The sequence below is a fragment of the Myotis brandtii genome, unplaced genomic scaffold (genome assembly GCF_000412655.1).
Source record: "Myotis brandtii unplaced genomic scaffold, ASM41265v1 scaffold679, whole genome shotgun sequence".
In the NCBI taxonomy this organism is placed as follows: Eukaryota; Metazoa; Chordata; class Mammalia; order Chiroptera; family Vespertilionidae; genus Myotis; species Myotis brandtii.
The window spans coordinates 866,187-872,395 of NW_005370653.1; positions in this window are offsets into that span (position 1 = coordinate 866,187).

The window sequence follows — 6,209 nt, forward strand, 5'->3', positions numbered from 1 at the left end:
AAAAAAAAAAAAAGTAGCATCCCCAACGCACAGCGCCTGTTCAGATGCAGAGCACACGGTTCCCTTGAATTCCTGTGTTGTTATTTTCTTCTATTCTTTGTTGCTGTTGCTGTTGATCATCACTCAAGGATGTTTTTCCATTGATTTTGAGAGAGAGTGGAAGGGAGAAGAAGGAGATACGGAGAGAGAAACATGGATGTGAGAGAGACACATCCATTGGTTGCCTCCCACATGCCCACCCCCGCCCCGACCAGGGCCTGGGATTAAGCCTGCACCCGAGGTAAGTGCCCTTGACCGGAATTGAACCGGCAGCCCTTCAGTCTGTGGGCTGACGCTCTAACCACTGAGAGAAAACAGCTAGGGCAATTTTCCTCTTAGTTGAGTGTTTTGATCAATGACGCCGTTGTTCTTCAGCCTAAGACTTTCCATTCAAGCACAGACTTTTCATCAAATCATGAAAATTCAATACAAATTTCCATCTGTATGTAAGCATGTACATTGTATTTAAAATGAAAGGAAAATGGAATGGTAGTCACTTAAAAAAAAAAATGCGACCTAACCGGTTTGGCTCAGTGGATAGAGCGTCGGCCTGCGGACTGAAGGGGCCCTGGTTCGATTCCGGTCAAGGGCATGTACCTTGGTTGCGGGCACATCCCCAGTAGGGGGTGTGCAGGAGGCAGCTGATTGATGCTTCTCTCTCATCGATGTTTCTAACTCTCTGTCCCTCTCCCTGCCTTTCTATTAAAAAAAAAAATCAGTAAGATATATATATATCTTAATATTAAAAATGCAGCATTGCTGGGAGCCTGGACCCCTGATACACTGTTCCCTGGGAAATGTGGATTCTGGAAACATCGATGTGAGAGAGACACAGCCATTGGTTTGTTGCCTCCAGGGCTGGGCTTCCCGCCTCCATCACGGGGTGCGGCCACTCGTGCTGCTGAATCAGAGCATCGGCTGACGGAGCCCATGCGGCCCTGCTCTTATTTTTACAAAGCGTCTTCCCAGCGAGGCCTGCTCGGAGCTTCTGGATCTTTCCTTGGCTCCTCTCCAACCCCCTGACTAATTTCCTGTGCGCAGAGCCCTCAGGCCAAGACTCCACTTCTGAGCCACCACATCAGAGCCGGAGCCACCAGCTCAGAGTGTCCCCCGGAGGGGGCCCCCGCCGCAGATGGCGCGGGTGCTGGCCCACAGTCACAGAAGCGCCCTGGCTGGCGTAGTCCAGTGGTTAGGCGCCGGCCTGCTGCAGCCCTGTGAGGCACATTATAGTCTTCTCCCCGTTTTATTTTATTTTTTACAAATATATTTTTATTGATTGCAGAGAGGAAGGGAGAGGGAGAGAGAGAAACATCCATGATGAGAGAGAATCATGGATCGGCTGCCTCCTGCAGGCCCCTCACTGGGGATGGAGCCGCAACCCAGGCATGGGCCCTGACCGGGTATTGAACCGTGACCTCTTGGTTCATAGGTCAACGCTCAACCACTGAGCCACGCTGGCCAGGCAATAATCAATATGTGTTCTGAGTGTTCCTGGCATCTGCAGTGCAGAGAGCAGAGAAATGCTGAGGAGGAGCTTTGGGTACCACGAGCAGCGTTCATAGAACTTCGCTGGAGACCACACACAATGGCGGAGGGGGGATTGGTGCTGTGGTTTTCATGCCTCGGAGCTGCAAAGCAGTGACATGTTCCGTACGATCATAAAGGTCGCCTGAGACCCACAGGGTATCACGCTAGTGTTGCCACAGCCTCAGACTGACAAATTGGCATTTAGTGCGAACACGTCATCGGAAACAGCCTCGACTCTCGTGCGCGGGGGGGGGGCCCCTGAGATCATTCGCCAAAGATCTAGATCATATTTCCAGCTCCTCTTTCAGGCTCTGGCACTGGATAACACGGAGCGTTTCCAGGATTAGCAAGAGTAATTGTTCATCTGGAACCATTCAAGTCATATTTGATGGCCCGGCTGGTGTGGCTCAGTGGTTGCGCGTTGACCTATGAACCAGGAGGTCAGAGTTCGATTCCCAGTCGAGGGCACATGCCCGGGTTGCAGGCTCAATCCCCAGTGGGGGGCATGCAGGAGGCAGCCGATCAATGATGCTCTTTCATCCTTGATGTTTCTATCTCTCTTCCCCTCTCCCTAACTCTCTGAAACAAATGAAAACAGAGTTAAAATAATAATAATACTTTATGCACAATAACAGAATTTACAAGCCAAGATTACTCTCTTCAACGTTGCCCATTGCCAATTAGTTTTCCAGCTCTCCCAGCGGAGTGCCTGGAACCCAGGGAATTTAAGATGACCTCTGCTAAGCCTGGAAAAGGAGAGGGCTCTTTTCCGCGATTAAATAATAAATGAACTGGCATCCGAGTTGCTAAGACCGAACTCCCATTAGGGGCTCCGTGGCTTCACAGAGCGTGTGCTGGGGAGGAGGGACGGGACATACGGGTCATCTTGAGAAACTGAGATGTCACCCCTAAAGGAACATCAGTCCGTTCGCTGCAGCCCTGTCCTGCTGATGAGCAAAATGAGCCCCAGACATGTGGCAGGGTTGGCTCAGGTCTCAGAGCTAGTGAGTCCCAGCACGTTCGGGCCAGAGCCCGGGTCTCTTGGCTGTAATCTGTTCTCTTTTCACTCTGCTATCCAAAAAACAAGCCCGGCTGGCGTGGCTCAGTGGTTGAGCGTCAACCTATGAACCAGGAGGTCACGGTTCGATTCCCGGTCAGGGCACATGCCTGGGTTGTGGGCTCGGTCCCCAGGGTGGGGCGTGCAGGAGGCAGCCGATTGGTGATTCTCTCTCATCATTGATGTTTCTATCTCTCGCTCCCTCTTCCTTCCTTTGTGAAATCAACAAAAATGTATTTTTTAAATAGAAGGAGAAGGAGAAGGAGAAGGAGAAGGAGAAGGAGAAGGAGAAGGAGAAGGACAGGTCACAAAGATTGGGCAGCTCCCAAGCCACCACACCAGAGGAAAAGTGAAATAAATGGTTATTCACTTATTCAACCCGTTTTTGTTGAGCATCTACTAAGGAGGAGGTTCTGGGGATAGAGCAATGAACCCAAAAGGTGCATTGTCTCTGTTCCCATGAGCTTCCGGGGAGGCGGGGAGACAGAAAATACCAAAGGAAGCAAAGAACCATGTAATCAGTCGTAGTCATGAGCACCGTGGGGGGACTCAGCAGGATGCTGTGAGAGGAGATAGAGGCGGGCAGGGAAGGGCTCCTAAGATTGTGGTTTTTCAGCTCAAGTGGGCAAAGACAGGAAGGCGGGGAGGAGGAGCGTCCAGGGCCCAGACCTGGAGCTCTGCCCACGCAGGCTCCAGAGGCGGGGAGGGAGAGCGAGGCCGGGAGCATTGGGTGTGGAGGCAGGCCAAGGCCGGGCAGGTGGACTCAGACCAGACAGGTTAGCAATTAGAATCTGTCCAGCCGGGCCGGCGTGGCTCAGGGCTTGAGCGTCGACCTATGAACCAGGAGGTCACGGTTTGATTCCCGGTCAAGGTCACATGCCCGGGTTGTGGGCTCGATCCCCAGTCGGGGGCGTGCAGGAGGCAGCCGACCCATGATTCTCTCTCATCATTGATGTTGCTATCTCTCCCTCCCTCTCCCTTCCTCTCTGAAATGAATAATAATTTTAAAAAAAATAGTACCGCTGATCCTCACGGGAGACCAACCTGCCCCTCCCCCTCTGCGGGAGAATCAGGGCACCATGAGTCAGAGGAGCCACCTCAAAATCACTGACTGGAAACCCCGACTGCAGCTCCACGGCAAAGGGATCGGACTGGATTTGCCAAACTCCCCATGTGACCCAAGCGTGGCCACCTGCCAAAGAGCCGGCGGGAGGGAGAGAAGGCCACTCGCCTTCCTGGCAACACAGACATTTCCAAGCCCCGTCCCTGAATGAAAGAGGCAGCTCAGGGCATCCGAGGAGCCATTTCCAGTGAGGATTTGGCTTTGACGAGAGCGGCTGTGGAGCCAGAGTGCTGGGTGCAGCGCCTCTTTGGGTAGCTCACCCATCCTTCCGTGGTGGGGGGCTGTGTCCTGAGGCCCTTGTGGTGCATGAAGCCGCTGCCTTCGCCATCTGCTCCTGGATCGTCCTCGAGGGACATCAGGGAGTGCCTGAGGGTCTGCCTTGGCCGTCTGATTAGGTCTGGCTGCGTGACTCAACTGTGCGCGTCCTCTTACGCCAGGACAGGGATCCTGCCCGAGCTCAGCTGAACGGGAGCCAGACCAAACTGCAGACAAGCGGCCCAGCTTCAGGGCGTAGAGACCCGTGGCTCGGCAGGGAACAGAGTATGTGACCCATAGCGACTGTGCGGTGAACATCCCTGAAGGGCGACTGCCGGAGAGAAGAGCTCCGGGCTCTCCTGAAGAAGGTAACACCTGTGGAGGCAGGTCCACGTGTTTCTGAGGATTCCCAGGGCCACCCGAGGGCGTGGCGGCTTGGATGGGCAGGCTGGGCACAGGCTGACACCACTGAGGGAAGGGGATCCGCAGGTGGGCTCCCGGCAGCCCTGAGCTCTCGGGAGCTGGCTCCTGCGGACGGCTTGCTCAGATGGGAAGGAGAACGAAGGTCCTACGCTGGAGTGGGGTGAGCCCAAGTCCCTCATTGGAGAGATTCCAGCTCTGATGCTTGGATGCCAGGGAACTGGGATTGTTGGCCTGGGGCGTGGCCTAATTACAAGGACTTGCTCAATAAGTGGGTACAGATGGGCTCAGGTGGGATGTAACATTTGATCATTCCCATTTGGATAAAAAGATGTCTTTGAGTAAGAAGTGGAATTTTAGGGACCTCGAAGAGTGGTAGGCAAGCGGCTGATGGGACTTTAAAACATGGCGGTTGAGCCCGGCGTGTGTCGCTCAGTGGTTGAGTGTCCACCTCTGAATCAGGAGGTCACAGTTCGATTCCCGATTAGGGCACATGCCCAGGTTGCAGGCTTGATCCCCAGTGGGGGGCGTGCAGGAGGCAGCCGATCCATGATTCTCTCTCATCATTAATGTTTCTCTCTCCCTCTCTCCCTTTCTCTCTGAAATCAATACAAATAGATTTTTAAAAAACATTTAAAATATATCTATCTGCCCCCAAACATCGGTGGGCATGTGTCACTTACGTGTGGTTATTTCTGGATTGAGACCACAGAACACTTTCATTTTCCAAATTGTATACTTGTCTTAACACTGGAATTTATTACTATGCCATATATTTTCTGTTCTGGGCAGGAAAACAATCCCAAATTTAAAAGGTTAAAAAAAAAGAAGCTTTTATAAGAATTAATGACATTGTTTCCCACTTACTTAAAGTAGGACAGGAAGACACACTCTGCATGGTTTCCCCAGCAAAGAACGGAAATTTAAGTTTTTCTAACACTTTTTAGCTGTTGAAAAGATCATCTCATAAAACATGATGGTTACAAATTTTTTAATGCAATGACATGGGTTTGTTTTGTGTTGTGTTTTTTTTTGGTTAATCCTCACCCGAGGATATTTTCCCATTGATCTTTTGGAGAGAGTGGAAGAGAGAGGGAAAGACAGACAGAAACATCGATGTGAGAAAGACCTGCTATGTGAGCACCTACTATGTGCTAAGTACTAAATTTCCATGAACTCCAAGAGGAAGGAGAGTCAAACTTGACCTAGGAGAGCAGCCTTCATCAAGGTACGTGCCCTTGACCGGAATTGAATCTGGACCCTTTGGTCCTCAGGCCGACGCTCTGTTCACAGAGCCAAACCGGCTAGGGCACGACATGGGTTTTTAAAGCAAAGTATACATACTTTGGGGGATTTAAAATGCTACCAGTGATTTAGTAGAGAAAATTACGTTAAAGAATCTTATGAAAACCTACCCTGATACATTTTGCAATAAGGAGTGGATGTTGCTAAACAACTTAATGGAGGCATGAATTATGAATCATCCTCTTCACTAAAGTTTCGAGGTACCTATTTTAAAAAGCAACTTTTAAAAGATTCATGGTTTTTCTAATAAAGTAAAGCACTCCAAAACTAATATGTATACTTAATATCTATGTTGTAAGATATTCTTGAACAGACTCAATACTCTGGTAGCTTGGTTAAAATACTTTATAACTCAGATAATCAGAGAAAAGTCACAGTGACATTACCTTGTGCCTTTAACAAATACGTAATATTTTGAGGGCCAATTGTGTAGCATTGTCATAGAAAGTCTGTTTCATTCTCATCTATTCATGATCACCTATG